We start from the raw sequence: 16,210 nt of genomic DNA, 5'->3' as shown, positions 1-16,210 counted from the left end.
GCTCTTTTTTTCGGGCCCACATAGCCGCCGCGCACTATTTTTAAAGGCCTTTTCGTATTCTTTACGATAATAGCCTCGACACGAGAGCCGATTCCAGTTTCTCGACCGCGATACTACAGCTCTCTATACCTGCAGCGTCAGCGTCAGTGTGACAATTAACCCTGTACCCACTTTCATAATTATTATATCAAATAGCTTATTACACACAGTTAAGTCAAACGCCGCACAGTTTCTTTCGCTTCTAAACATACGCGTAAACTTTTCGCGACGCGACGCGCGTATATTTTTCTCATCGCCGACAGAGAGAGAAGCTGACTGCCTTGAACGGGCTCGAAATCCGCGACTCGTATTTCGACACGCACAAACGCGCCGAGTTACTCACACGCATACGTCTATGTGTATAGGAATAAGATACAACACAGAGGCACAGTGGGAGAGACGCCGGATTTATGAATGGGTTATAATCGCCGCATGGCTAATTCCCGATTCATCTTGCTCCGACGAGGCTTGCGCGCGCACGTAACGGACATGGGAAGTTTGAAACGGATACGCGCGCGGCTTTTGTGTCGTGTTTTTGCTGATCCATAATGTGTGCGAATTTTGCGAGTGCCGAAGTGTAACGCTGTTACAACGAAATTGAGGGGTTACGGCCGTTCGTGGAAGAGAGCAGCAACAACAGCGCGGCGGTGTAGTTTTGTGATGAAAATTTTATAAGCACAACGAAACCAGTATTTCAATTTACCATATTTTCAACAACAGTCTTCCATTAGACCGTCGTAATGAATTCTAACAATCCTCTTGGATGGTTCTAATACTGACGTAAATTGCCGAGGGAAATATTATAACTTCGTGAAAACTACCGAAAACGATTTATAGGTGCAGCCAGAAAAAAACTGCTCGAGAGTCTAGTCAACGTTTCTTTGCGTTCTGTTTATCGAAGATGTGGATCCAATCAGCGAATAATGTCTCGCAGATGAAAATAACGCGTTATTTATGCTAAGCCGATTTACCCGATGTTATACATATTCATTTCAAATCGGAGGCATATATTCGTCGGCTCCAAAAGGCTCTTAATACACCTGTTCGCGGCTTTTTCCCTCCGGCGCAATTTTTCCTATTAGCGCGCGCGAATTCTCGCGGTTTCGTTATGGAAGAATTCGCGAGAGTCAGGCGAAAAAAACACACATCGCGCGAGACGTTTATTAAGTCACCGAAGTTGATTCTGCGAAGATGGTGTAACGCTCGGATTTAGGTCTCCGCAAAGTGTTCCTTTCAGCCGGTATAAAAGCGGATAATTAGACGTATCAAAAGGAGGAGTCGAGAGAGGCAGATCGAGAGATACATTATACACAAGCGTGTGTACACGGAGAGAAAAGTTCTTGGAAATATTATACGTCGGCGTTTCTCAACTTGGGAAATGGCGCTGTTTCGTCGGAGTGTTTACGCGCCGCGCGGGAGGAGATAAATTTTCGATTGTGTGGGCTCTTTCGAGGCAAATTAGCGCGGGGAAATTGATATTGAAGCGGAAAATCATAATTCGTCCGCGTGTGTATACGTTAAACGAATATGTTAATCGAAATTGGTTGTCATGTATTACGGCGATGATGAATGTATCGTTTTAATGATTTAATACCGTCATCGGGGGCCCTTTTCACGTCGGAATGAAGTTGTCAAGTCGACGAATTAGAATATCAAACTCGTCGACATGTGTAATATTCGAATTTAATACGACTTAATCATCTCGATGAACCTAGTTATTACGGATTCCTGATGATGTTGTGTCACTTTTTTTGACGTAAAAACAGTCCGACATTCTTCGACGTCTCCGATGCGCGGCTGTGTGCTATTTTTATTAGAGGAGCGCGACCTATCGAGATTTCTGACTTATTTGCATAACTCTGGACACATCGTGGGAAAAAGCACGACAGCGCTTCGCTTTTTACCTCGAGAGTTAGAGCCACTAAATTTCCGAGCGAAAATGGAAAACAAGAATAAACATCGTTGAAGGATATCGTAAGGAAATCCGCAAAAATATTCCGACGCAGAAAATTTACAGTTATTCTAACGTCGCAATTTTTCCTACACAATATATTTGACTTCAGAGCCGACTTTCAGAAGACAGTATAGACAAATTCGCGAGGCGACTTGACAAATCGTGATATTATAATCCATCGCGCCTCGGACGTGTCGCACATAAAGTCCAAATGACTGGCGTATAAAAACACGCTTTTAATCGGTCGTTAAAACAGTAATGCAGAAAAGATTAAAAACAAGAATCGAGTCTTCGGCCACGTCAATTGTCCATAGACACTGCGGCTGAGGACTCATCAATCCTGACTATAAGCGAGCTGACCCGTAATAAATTAGGTTACCGCGCTTCGAAGATAAATTTTGCGCCTGATTTCTATTCCCTGCACGAGGACTGCGACGCGGGAGTGTGCGGTGAATCACGTTAATGGACGACAATGTTTTTATTAGAACGAACAATAAAATCTCTCGGGGGAAGTACAATGCGTAAGCGCATATATATTTCCCGTGATGAAACTTTCATCAGATGAGAACAAAACATCATCTTGGTATAAGTAATAATTTTTATCACAAGCTAACAATTCACTTACAAACAGAAGCACAAATACACACAGACGAAGCACGATTACCAAATCCGATCGACCGCAGCCGAGATCATCCGGAAGTTACAAGGAGCAATCATGAGCTACTCGTATCGAAGATCAATACAGCGTTAAATCCTCTCGCCTGTTACGCCAATTGTATAACGCCTCGTTACACGAGCATCTCCAATCCACACACTCTCTAACGCAACAGCACATCGCGCACACGCCTCTATGCATACCACATAATTTCTCTCAGTCAGAAAATCCCGCGGCAAAAAAGCATCAGTAGCGCGATTGCCCGTCTAATAGCCGGATTCGCAACGCACTGTCATCGGCTCCGCCGGAAGCGCTTCGACGCCGAGAGCATCGTTGTGACGACGCTTTTTACTCAGCTCTTTCGAAATCGGTTCGTACAGTACGTGTGTGTGTGTATTATAAGAGATACACTCGCGGTTCCGTTCAAGTCGGCCAATTGTGCAACCGACGCGCGAGCTCTTTTCTCTCTGTGTCTTGCACGTAGCGTTTTTTTTTCTCTCTCTCTGCCCCCCTTTCGACGCTCGCGAGTGTGTAGTCTCACGTCTTGGGAGCCTTTTTCCCCTGTACGCGTGCTAGGCGAAGGTTCGCGGGAAGGTTTTTTCAGGTCTGCTCTATTCATGGCACTTCTTACAGCTATTTCCTCTAGGCCTTTTTTCGCGGTATCTCGAACGGCGCAGATATCGAGGTTTACGAAAGCGGACGTTGCGAGAGCCGCCCACAGAATTCGCCTTTGAACTTCCGAGCGACTAAAGACGCATCGATTGGGAATAAGAGAATATTCGGCTTTCCGAAGGAAACTAGAATTTTCCCGACTTGCATTCCGGGCGCGCGCTCGCTTTCCGCGTGTAATGCAGATGTATACGTGTACACCGTATGCGAGAGAGACGCGACGAGAGGAGTCGAGAGAGGGAAACTTTGAGAGACTTTCTTATCGCGGCGGCAGACTCGAAGTCAGCTCGCAAGGATAACAACTTTCTTGACTGCTTCGCGCTCGTCGACGAATCGAGTGAAGAGAGAGAGAGAGAGAATGAGTGAGAGAGAGGAAGGCGAAAGAGGAGGAGCCGGGCGACGAAAAAATTGGTGATTAAAGCTTATTAAACAGTTTTTGCTATAAGCTCGAGTAGGTATAGCTGAAATGTTCGGTGTGCAAACGAGGGCGAGCAAAATTGCGAGGTTTTTTTTCGTTTGTTCGAGTGATTGTATCCTGCGCTTTTCGCGGCGGAAGAGTGCAGTTGTGCGCAGGGTTATTTTTCCAAGCTGTAAAGGACTGCTGTGTTTGGAGTGACGGGAGAGAAGTATATAAGTCGTCGGATGATTTCATACGTATATAATACACGGAATATTTAAATATACACGGACAGAAATATTCTAGCTGGTCTGTGCATGTATAATTGGCCAATCTCGAAACGTGACTAAACTTATTTTAATATGTACCAAAATAAACGTTACTTATACGTGGGATTGAATTTCAAAGTATCTTATTTAGTTTCATCGCTCCTAATTAACGTAATTATGGAGTCGATAACGAATTTCATGAATCCTCGACTCGCTATATCTTTGTCTCCGATCCCAAAAAGGCGCGCAAAACCAATTGAAATATAGCCCGTTTAAAAAAAAATATTCGATAACATCGAGCGATGAAAAAAAAGACACACACAAAGACAAAGCCGCTTGATATATGTCGCTCAGCTGCAGCAACGCAGTGTATACCCACACACACGGACGCAGGTGAGAGTGAGAGGGCATCAGGTGAAAGGGAAACGAGATAAAGAAGACTTCATCGCGTAAACTGTCGAGCAGCGCGAGAGACTTAGCATAAACGTGACTGGCTCGAGAAAGAGAGAGACTACGAATACCCCGATCATCCATCGCTCTTGCGGTAACGTAACTCCGACGCGGAAGCAACACCGCGGATGAATTGATGGACAACCGGCATATAATGTGCATGTATGTATACAGACGTATTTCGAATGTAAAACACGCGGTATTTTTTCCTCGGGGAAATTATATGCTCCGCGAAACGGGATTACTTATACAGTCGTTTCGCGCGTGTCTGGCGAAATTTTCAATTTTTCGTTGCATGCGGAGGAGGATGCCGTTTGGTTACAGCATACGAGGGTCGGCTACTGCGAGAGGAGAACGCATTTGCGACGAGAGAGATAGTCGCGCACATTATCGCACAAGGACGGCGGATGCAAAGTCGCCTCGCGAATGTGCAGGACGTCTTATCTTCGCAAGGACTCTCTTGAGAACGTGTTTACTGCCCGAAATTCAAGCGTGGAAACTTACCAAGTTCAAGGCTCCTATGTTTATATAGGTAGCAGTGAAAAGTCAACTTTCCAAACGGAAAAGTTTACGAAGCTTGCGAATGAATGCGGTTTTATGCTTTTGGTTCTTTTTGATTCAGCGACGTCCACGGATCTCTCGATCGATAAAAGCTTATAAACAGTTTATAAACAAGATTAATGATTTTACGTAAGACGTTGAAAAAAAAGGAACTTTCATCCGCAAGCATAAAGAACTTTCCCTTTGTTACATTCAAAGGCGCTTCTGACGCATAAGCGCGTCCGTCCCTCGATTTCATTCTCGAGCTGGCACAATACACACGAGCCCACAATTTGTTGAAACAAAATGGAAAAGTCGAGATCCCCCCAATTAGCCTAGATATTTGCATTCAGCGCCGCGCTGACATCGAATTCCAATTCTCCGAAGCCGGACGCGCCTACAATACGCGCACACGCATCGTCATAATTTTTCAGGAACAAGATTAACGGTATACGAAACATTCAACGAACAGTAGTGCCCGTATGAAGGAGGCAACTTTCTTCCGCGCGTGCACGGCACAATAGGAAGAGTTTCTTTTTGTCGCACTGTTTCTATACACACACTATCGCAGGAGCTGTATGTATACGCGAGAAAACCGAGAGTTTCTTCCAACGGCTCGCGATCTTATCAGCGTCGGATGATCGATCGATCGATTAGAAATCGATCTCATAGGTATGCACGCGAGCGATGCCCCAACCTTGACCCGCATCGAGTAGCTCCGATTACTGATGGTGGCGTTAGTGTGTGCATACATCTCTCGCAATCGCGGCCAATTTCACTCGTCTCAGCGGCGCGTGACGCGAACCGCTAACGAGCTTTTTGTCACTGGGACGTCTTTCTCTGTTTTTCGCCAATGCGAATTTATAAAATAAATCGACGTTCGTAATTAGAAACCGGCGATCGCACGTGTTTTGAAAGCGGAGTATCTGGTCCAGCGCGGTTTAATCTCGGACTGATCTTCCTTTCGAAAAAGGTTACTATATAAACGGTAGTGTATTCGGTTGCATCATATATGCGACACCTTTGTTCAAGCGGCTCTCGATAAGATTCGAGATAGCGAAGAAGGTTTCATTTGAATACGAGTCGCGTTGCATCAATAATGCATATGCTAAAAGCCTTTGCCGATATCGCGTGTAATTAATTCGAGATGAGGGAGCGTCAATCTGATTACCGATTATTACAACGAAAAAATGCTCGCTTCGCTATTAAATGTGTCGCAAAACGCGGAACGCGAAGGTTTCACTTTGTGCGTTGCTTTGCATTAGTCTCCGAGAAAACGCCCAGATCTCCACCGGATAGACTCGGTTTAAAATTCAAAATCGAAAGGCCTACGCGATTACCGATATCACTCCGTATAAGAATAACCATTCCTATTTTTCCATACAATCCATACATTTCCCTCCGCACCGTATATAAACAGAGCCATTATACAGATGACGTATACGGATCCGTTCCGCTCGTTAAACCTATTCGCCGTGAAAATAATTCACACGTCAGTCGCGCCGCGGTATGTCTCTCCCTCACCCGTCAATTTCCAAAGAGCGCGTATTTGAATTCCGCGCCAAAAACAGCGTAAATTTTCAATAAAACCCATTAATTTTACGCGCGGCGCTCGCGCGTGTCTCGCTTCACGGCACGTCGGCGCGGCGCGCCTCGATTGAAAAATGCCCAACGCGTACGCGCGAGCTACAACAATAAGGGCTCGGCACCGCTAGAATACATCATCCCGCTCTCGCTGAACACGCCGCAAAAAAAAGCAACGGTATAAGTCGAAGGTACGACGCATCTACATTCTGCGAGTGCGGCTCGATTGTTGCGAAGTCTTTCTCTTCGCGACAGATACACACACACACACGTGTATGTATCCAGCGACTCTCAACCTTGACCCGCATTTCCTCGCGGCGTAACGCCTGGGTTCACCTGCTGCGCGGATCGAACGCTGGGCGTGGGTATATACGTATGAGACGAAGGACGCGATGCAGTGTAAGTAAGAGCCGCCGTTCCGCCGACGCCGAATTGTGTCGAGGATCCATGATGGATATCTGTATGTTATTGCTGTCTCTAACGAGTCGACTCGCTTTTTTGCGCTTTGCGATGGAAAGTCACTGGCGGTGACGAGTACGTGAGTGGCTCGCGAAAAGCCGAGGAGTGACGAGGGTGAGTATTGACAGTTGTTATATATTTTCGCTGTTGCTTCTTTTCCAGGTGACGTGATGGATAAGGCGTTTCCCATCGGGCTGATCATCATCTCTGGATTTACGCTTCGGAGAAAAACTTCCTGATTGAAAGAGACGCGAAGAATTCTGACTTCGATTATCGGGTTTCATTGATTAGGTTCCGTTCTGTATTTAAAAGAGGCGGCGGCCGAGCGTTTAACGTATTAATGGTACTTTTATAGACGCTACTTACGGATCCACACAAGAGGTGCGAGATAAGATCAAACTTTCGCATATGAGGAGGATCTGTCGGGGAACGTTTTAACGGACGGATCAATATAATGATGGTTGTTCGATTTTAGATATGCATAAGATGAATGGACTCAGCGCGTGTCATTTGGGTACGTGTATACACGCGAGAGAGATAACCGGCTGACCTTCACCGCCCAGGTGCACATGTACGCTGAAAGTCAACGTGTACGCATAACAATGTTACTTTTATCACCTCTCGGTAATTTTGCGCGTAAGAAAACGGCCTACAGGAAATCTTTTTCCAAAGGAACGCTCGCGCAAGAAATTTCGTGAAGAATTGTACCTACACTGGGAGGAACATTGTTCTGCATTCTTGGAATAAAAATTATTTTCTATACTCGTAGATAGTAATAAAAAATAGGCTTGTTTACCACACCACACAGCGCGTAAATCTCGCAAAGCTCGGTCGAGCCCATAAAGGTGCTTTTACTTCCATAAAAATGCGCATAGATATTAGCAGCTCAATAACCGAAACAAACACCTGCTACAATTCAGAACCTTGATTTTCACTGCTCGCTACAACATGACGACATTCGCTCGAAGATAAACGATCGATAAGCGGCTCTTCTTTCGCAGCTCTCCGCTCGACCTCGACTGACGTACTTCCGACAGACGTGTACACGCGTGTGCCGTATATAAGTGGTAACAGACAGGAACCGCGAGACCGATGGATATCGCTACCGAGCTGTCGCTCGCCTGTATGAGCCGTTGTGCAAACGGAAAGCGATCGTATAGGTGGCTGATCTCGTGGACGCGACAATGGCTGTTGTCTTTTGGGAGTCGACGCGGATATGGAATTCGTTATGCGGAAGAGTTTGGCGGTTACGCGTATATAGATCGGAGCGATATAGATACGGTGATTGAATCGAATGCGGCTTACTTACGAGACGAGAAGGATATAGTTTGGGAAGAGAATTCGTGAACTCACCTGTAACAGAAAAGAAGAAACGAGATTAATGATGGATCATTATTGAGTTTTAATATATTTTCCTTAAATAATAAATATTGTAATGAGCGTGATCGAATATCTTCTTGTCAGTTCGAGAATATTAGATTCAAATATAAAACACCGTCTTTTACAGCCCAGTATAAAACTTTCGCGTAAACACCTCTTCAAGCAACCAGGCAGCGCTCCGAGGCATTATAAAACAGATATTGCAGGCGATTAGCTCAGACGAGAAAATAGAAGAAGAAGAAACAAAGAGTCGTGCGCGGGCAGAAAAGACAGTTTTGAAAGAGCGCCGGCCTATGGAAATTCGGCTAACAGTTGACTTTCGCGCGCAGGCCAGTTGCGCACGTCGTGAATTCCGCCGTTTCTCTCTCTCTCTCTCTCTCTCTCTCTCTCTCTCTCTCTCTCGTTTACGTAACGCTTACACATAGTGTCGCGCGGCGTCTGTGTTGTCTAAGCGCGCGCGACAACACCATAGAGCCCGCGTCGCTCATTATTATTAAGGTTTACACTGTGTCGGGCGCAAAGTAACGCGACGACCTATTAAATAGCAATCACGGCCGGGTTACGCTCGCAAAAGTATAGTCATTATCGCCGCTTTGTTGCATTACTCACGCGGCGAGTTGGGCTGTGTGCTCGAAATGTCGGTTTTTCCTTTCGCGCTTTTTTTTTGCATCTGCTTAGGCTCGATTTTTTTTTTCGTCCAGGCATACCACTTAGCGTCGGATAATGATATTAATACGTGGCAATTACTCGCGATTTATCGTGATTAATGCTCTTAGGGGGGAATTGGTCTGTGTCGAATTTTCGACACCTTTGGATAGCGGCAAAAAGTTAAAGGCTGTTTCGACACTCGTTTGCGTTTTCGCGGCGTATAGATTTGGCTAATAGCGAATGTAATGGGTTACCTAATAAAGAAAAACGTTAGAGTACATCAGCGTACTACTCGAGTGACGTACGACCGTAATCCCGCACTCTAAAACAATATTACCATCGATCACACCGAAGGGTCCCATAAACCACAAACACGTCTTGCATCATCGAAGTTTTTCTAAACAAAGCCGAATGCGCTCGGCTCTCTGTACACACACATCCCTCGTCAGCAAACGACATCTCAGCGGCGCACCGAAAGCCAGCTGCAACTTTCGCATCGAACTGCGCCGATAAAATCAATTTGCTCACCTCACCGCATACCTTAATCCTCGCGACACAAAAAGTTGTTCTCTCAGCGTCAGCGGCGCGCTTTTCAAATCATCAAGGGGGAAAAAAGCCCTCCGAATTTAGATACACACAGAGCCGAGCCGCGCAGCTGCGACTTTCGCGCTTTATTTATTATCCGCATTTACATGCATATAGAAAGCGGCCGCTCTCGCGAGTCCACGGGACTATTACCGAACGGAGAAAATCGCGGCGCGGCACGCCTATCTGTATCGGCAGTCGAGATCGCTCCAGAATAAGTGCGCGGCTCGCGGGGAATATAATTGCGGCACGGACACTTCCGCGCGGCTCGGGTTACGCGTGCGCGGGGATCGGCGGCCGTGGGTTTTTTGAAAAGGGGAAGGCAGCCGTCCTCGCGGGCTAACTCGCTCGCGTAATCGAGTATTGCGCAGGGAAAATCGCGAGGTGGGCTGGGTTTGCTGCGGTTTGAGTATAGCGACGAAATTTTTAGTTTATATTAATCGTCTGGTGTACAGTTTGAAACGTACGCGTCGTCTTACCAATCCTTGACCTTATCCACTCGCCGCGAGTATTGTTAGAGGTGCGATAACCGTAAGACGTAATCTCTACCATTCAAACTATTCAAAAGACAGACGCACGGGCCGGAACACCATGATAATTGACACGCGTACACAAGGACACCTAGACGCAGGACCCACTTCTAAAACGTTCCGTCTAGCGTAAAAAATCACACTCCGGCCGTCACCTACTGCTCCACAGAGGACCGGCTTCTTCTCTCACCTTGTTATAATTCGCTCCAGGGAAGCCGAACGCGACTGTGCGCTCTCGGGAAGGAAGAAAAAAACACAATCGTCGGCTTATCGGGCCGCGTCTCCACAATAGCTCGCGCGCTCATCAGCGATGAGCTCTACAAGCACGAGGAGGAGGAGGAGGACACGCCTTTACAGCAGCGGTGCTGGTTTTTAGGTCGGTTTCGTCAGCGGCGCTGCAGCAGCCGCTCTTTGATGTCATTACACCGAGCGGGCACGCGGGACACTCTAATTACACTGGTAATTACTCGAGTACCTACTTATACGCCATTAATGCGCGAATGTAACGTCGCGAATCGCATCTCTAATACTGGATATTCGACTGGTATGCGGATTGTAATCGCCTGGAAGCGATTGCGTGGGTGTATACGCCTACCTTTGCCGTATCTTCGGAGAGAAGGCGTTTGGGATGAGTGACCGCTGTTAATTTACGTAATTCGGTTGCTCGATTCGACTGATCGCTGTGTTTTCACTCGTATGTGATATCCTGTGCGCTCAAGCAGCTTTTCCCGCGAATACAACGTACGAGGGGTTATTAGGATGAAACGTGGATTATTAGCACCCAATCATCGCAGCGCGGTATGTCGTGATTCCGCAGCGAGTATAAGTATTCGCGGGTTGTTATTACCCGGCGAATAGGGGAAAGACACTTATTGCAATGTTTCCAAATGATAGACGTTGAAAAATTTAATCGCCCGAAATAACACGTGAGAAATATCGTACGGATATTGAAACATTTGCATTTCCAAGTGGTTTCTCTCACGCTGACCTTCGCTGCGGTATTCCGGGCATAGCGATAATTGCGGACTCGAATTTCAAAGAATGTGCTACACTATAGTTGCACAATTTTAACCTGTTAGGGGCCGCATTAGAACGTCCAACAATACGCGTCTTGACATTGATCCAGTTAATTCCCCTCGTACAACAATTAAACTCGAGTACAATTCATTCGTATTCCAATTAAAAGTGTGTAATAACGTCTGATTTCACATGCGATTGTTTCCCCGGCTTAAAATCGAGATATCAATCGTCGATACGCGACACTGGAAACAATGTGAATTACTTGCAACTTTTCGGCTCAACCCTGACGGCTACGGAACCTTGACTCGCATGAAGAAATACCGTCGTCCTGTTTCAACGTTCCACGAGGGCGAAATGCCGCGACGACGGGAAGCTCCTTGACAAAGGTCGTCGAATCCGCAGGACGAATTGTTTAACGCTGTACTCGCTCTCTGTGACCGATTGCGCAGTCGTGTTCTCCGCTCGAGGGTATCCCACATTATTTGTTGCTTAAGCGCGCGAAAAATAGAACTGCCGCACGACGCCGATATTATTTTAATTGCGAAATTACAAGTGGATTTAGGATATATGGATCGCGTGATACACAGCGGCAGCTGCAATTCAGCTCGAAATAACAAGGCTCTATGTAAATGCGGCGCGATTGGAATCGCAGTGTGCTTCAATTTGATACAACACCCACTCGAATTTCTATTACAGTCAACAAGTGGCTGCACGCGCTTGATGCGGAGTGTGAATTAGCGGCGTGACTCTCGAGAGCCACTCCGTCTTAATTTCCATTCGGAAAAATCTTCTAATTCAGATTCTATCCGTATACCCAGCATCGCTTCGATATAATAACACACTCGTGTATACAGCACTCGAGAGTCACAGCTCGTAGGACGAAGTGCTTAACGTATCACAGCTAATAGGACCCTGGCTTCGCTGCGATCGTTTCGAAAGTATGCGCGCGAGACCTTCGACGCTGCACACGTATAGGTGTGTTATGTACGGGAGCAGAAAAAACAATAAAATCGAGGTAGGGAGGCAAAAAAGCGCGATCGCTTCCTTACGCAAGTCCTCGCGTTATCACGTCCGCGTATACGCTCAGTGTTTTGTCTGAACCGCCCGTAGATGCATTCTCGAAATATCGTTCAAGGAGAGTATCTTATATGAAAGAGGTGTAGAAATTTTACGGCCTCTATCGCGCTCTCGCGTGCGCAACCGCTGGCTGGAAGATTTTTTTTTTTTGGTTTATAAGTATATGAAGATCGCACGCGTGAGTCGGTTGGAGTGATGAAATTCTAATATTTGCGAAACGGGCTGGTTTGCAAAACTCGACGATTAGTTTCAAGTGTCAATACCGAAGATTTATGCGCGAGTTTATGAAGGTGGTTGTGGGGTTTAGCATCTTCGCGCTTGTTTCGATATAGTTGTGTGGGAAAGCTTCGCCTCTCAATTAGTTTTTCTCTTAATTTCGCATCGATATGCGGGAATATTATATTCGCTCGTAAAGACGATCGACGGATACGTACACGCATATCTCGCGCTGTGTTTACGGTAGTATATGCAGCCAATCAAGAGAAAGCCATACACACACACACACACACACACACACGAGTCGGAATGTTTAAAATCGATTTTTACGCAGCATCAAAGCCGCGCGAGATAAGGCGCTGCGCAGGAAAGTAAAAGTTTTTCGATCGCTGCTCTGCTGCAGCCATAAATTATAAACGGATGATTTGAAAGCACGCATGCGAGTTTCCAATTGATATCCTGGAGCTGCAAGTCACCGGGCGCACCTCGACCAGCGCGTATACCTATTATCAACAACAATAGCGCTGCACTTCCTTCTCTCCGTACATACAATCTATGATACGAAAGCTTTCGACTTGACCCTATGCGAATATTCGTTCGTTATACCGATATTTCGCAGAACTCATTTGTAATCCCGCTGCATCAGACTTCTCTGCGAAAGACGCGATAAATAATCAGCCGAGCTTGGCCAATAAATAAAATCACTATCTCGCTCGCGCGCTAACCGAGTTGTTCCGCTGCCGCGCAGCTAACTCTCTTAACGGCCGTGTCCTTTTTTACATCCTTTTTTAACGGTAAAGCGCGAGCGCAGCTGCAGCATCAACAATCCTATTGTTCGGTACGCGAGACGAGTGCTAAATTTACGGCGAAAAGCGTCGGGATGGCAAAATGATGTATGTATCCACTCGGGGAAAAAGGTGTGTAGACGACTGCTGCTGCTGCCGCGTGACAAGGTCACGTACGTTTTCCGACACTGAATATCTAAAGGCGGTTTCTTTTTCTTTTTTCTGTCCTGTGCGTCGAGGGAGTGTGTATGGCAATTTGCATTTGCCATTTTCGACGGGCGACTTTTAACGACGACGAAAATAAGGTAATGTGTGTGTTTCGACATGTTTGGAAATTCGGTACACACTTGACGTGTAATTTGGGCGCGTGTGCGATTAAGCGTGATGGATAGGACGGGGTGCGTTTAGAGGGTAAAAAGCTGTAAGGAGATGACTTTTTTGCTGGAAGGAAAAGCGTGGAAATCGAAGAACAAAGAATTACGTGTTGAGTATACAACGAGTGTTTTGTCAAAGATCAGAGCTGCTTTTGAAACTTACGGATACCATCTGGAAGTGAATTTTTCTCTAAGAACGCTTTGTAATTGTTTCTTTTTACGATAGTGCGCTTGGGAAACGCCGGGAATTGCGGGGGAAAAAATTGTGTACATAACTTTTTCCCTGAGCAATTTATTTAATTATTTGTTTACGGTATATCGCCGAATGGATAATTGATTATTTATTGCCGTTCCGTATTTTTTTTCTGCACGCGTAAACGATTCAACTGTTTTTATAACAGGAGAAACAAAAAAAAATGCAATTACAGTCAGAGGAGCTACGACAGAAGCTGAAAATAAAGGACAAACAGTATTTAAATTCCGTCGTTGTTTTTCCCGCGCCACGTGTCTTTCGAAAGGAATAATAGTGGGTCATCTGATAAGCCCATAGACTTCGGATTCCCCGATAAATTAAACCAGTCGTCGTTTCGATTACCGGCGCAAAAAAAAGTGTTCTCCCCCCCCCCTGCGGTCATCACAACAACGGTCAAACAAAACTGAATCAAGGCTCCGTCGATGATACATGCAAATTAGCAGTCGTCTTCGCCTCAAGGAATAATTTACGAACTCATTCGTATATAGTGTGTATAAAAGGAGGAGCTTTCCAGCGGATAAAACCGCAATGGAAAAGAAAGCAAAAAGAAATCGGCCGTCCGCACCGCTAGGATTCGATTTTCCTTCGAATTTAAATTTTAACCAAGACAGAGAGAGGCTGGAAAAACGCGACACCTGCGTCCGTTTCCAATCCCAGCGCGACGCTCGTATGCGCAGAATCGAGAAAAAGTAGCCTTAGGCGTGTCCATTGTCATTGTCTGGCAGCGAGTTTCTCAATTCTTCGCGTCTTTTGCCGACGACTGACGTAATTTTGCACAAGCGCCCTCGAGTCTTTCTTATACATACAGGTGTACACGCACGCGATATATATCGCGAAGACGAAAATATGCTAATCGATTTTCCACGAGATCCGCGCGCAGGTATTTAAGGCCCCAATTAGGCCTCGAAAGATGAAATCAATTACGTAAGACGCGTTGGAAATTTCAGTCTGCGAAATTCTCATGCCGGCGCGCATTATCAGGCCGAGAGATCGATATTTCCCGGAGCGACATCAACGAGCCCTCGTCACCGCAGAAGAGAGAGAGAGAGAGAGAGAGAGAGAGAGAGAGAGAGAGAGAGAGAGAGAGAGAGAGAAATAAAAGAAGTGCGCCGCGGCGAAGAAAGTGAGCTATAATAGCTGAAAATTGATTTTAAGCGGCTATTCGCCTGGCGCGAGAGAGGTATACGTATAAAGTGAAAGCATGGGCACCTTGACGGCCACGCGCGGTTAAAAAATAACAGTTGTTTTACCGCCGCGCGCGGTTTAGCTGTATCTATGCGTCGTAAGTAAGTATACAGTGATATCTCGTGCGTGCGCGGAGAGAATGTTCTTGGCGAACCTTTAGCGCGGGATTCGCGCGTTACTGTTTTACCGACTGTGCTGCGGTTCTCCAACGCCGCCACATTTCGAAGCACGAAATTCTTTGTTCTCGTGTTCCTCGAAGCGCGTCTTATTAGTCCGGATGATATAGTATTAGGAATATAATAAAAATGCGCTGTATGCAAAACCGTAGTTTTTCACCTGAAACTCAAGCTCTCGTACAAATAAAAACTCGAGAGAAAGTAAATGGAGTTTCTTAATTAGGTACAATTTATTACATCTTCGCCGCGTATGTGTAAATAGACCGAGAGAGCCAGTGTAAGGCGATTTTTCCGAAATAAATTGTTCGCCAGGTTGGAAAGTCCTCTCCTAGTTGAATCCAATCACTCAACGGTTTCACATTCTGACCATTCCTCGAATCGCCGCGCTAATATTCCCCCATATTATATTCTAAAATCAAAGCCGACGAAAACACGCATGCATCAGCTCATAGAACGTTAACCGGGCGTTACCGCAAAAAACCATCAATCTCATAACTCGCTCTCACTCAATTACCGCACACGCTCGCGCGAAGAAAAAGAAGACGCTGTGAAAAACACCGGGGATAAAAGGGGGGCTTTATACACCCCGCCAGAGAGAAAGAGAGAGAGAGAGAGAGAGAGATCGTGGGCGCGGGCACTTTCCATTTCTTCTCGCGGTGATCTGGAACACGAAGCGAGCAAAAGGAGCAATAGGAAAAAAGCGTATCCGAGGCGGCCGCGCCCGTTTGTGTATTGTGCTTTTCCCGAGCCGAATTCAATCGCTTTCTTGCTGCCGCTGTTTATTAAGCGTTGGGAATCGGAGTGTGTTTTCGAGAGAAATCGAAGGAGCTAGTGTGTTGGAATTTTGGGATAAGATTTGCTGTATAGCTGTATAATATGAGGCCGAAATGTCGTCTTCTCGAAAAATTAAGTAATAGCGCCTCGCGCATTACGCGCTTGAGTTACCTCGCGGTTTTTCCGACTTT

At 46.0% G+C, this 16,210-nt stretch overlaps 1 protein-coding gene across 4 annotated transcripts in view; it reads right to left on the bottom strand.

Moving 5' to 3' along the window:
• Positions 1 to 16,210, bottom strand: part of LOC100120812 (venom metalloproteinase 3-like) — a 77,632-nt gene that overhangs the window by 44,172 nt on the left and 17,250 nt on the right. The window contains exon 1 of one of the 4 annotated variants that reach the window (XM_016982937.3): positions 208 to 299. The exons of the other annotated variants lie outside the window; for them this stretch is intronic. The gene's annotated coding sequence lies outside the window, so the exon portion shown is untranslated. Of the gene's footprint in view, positions 1 to 207; positions 300 to 16,210 lie in introns of those variants that run through there. 4 annotated transcript variants of the gene reach the window in all.

This window comes from Nasonia vitripennis, chromosome 2 (genome assembly GCF_009193385.2).
Source record: "Nasonia vitripennis strain AsymCx chromosome 2, Nvit_psr_1.1, whole genome shotgun sequence".
Taxonomy (NCBI): domain Eukaryota; kingdom Metazoa; phylum Arthropoda; class Insecta; order Hymenoptera; family Pteromalidae; genus Nasonia; species Nasonia vitripennis.
The sequence above is the reverse complement of the archived record's forward strand: the minus strand, read 5'-3'. Positions and strand labels throughout refer to the sequence as shown.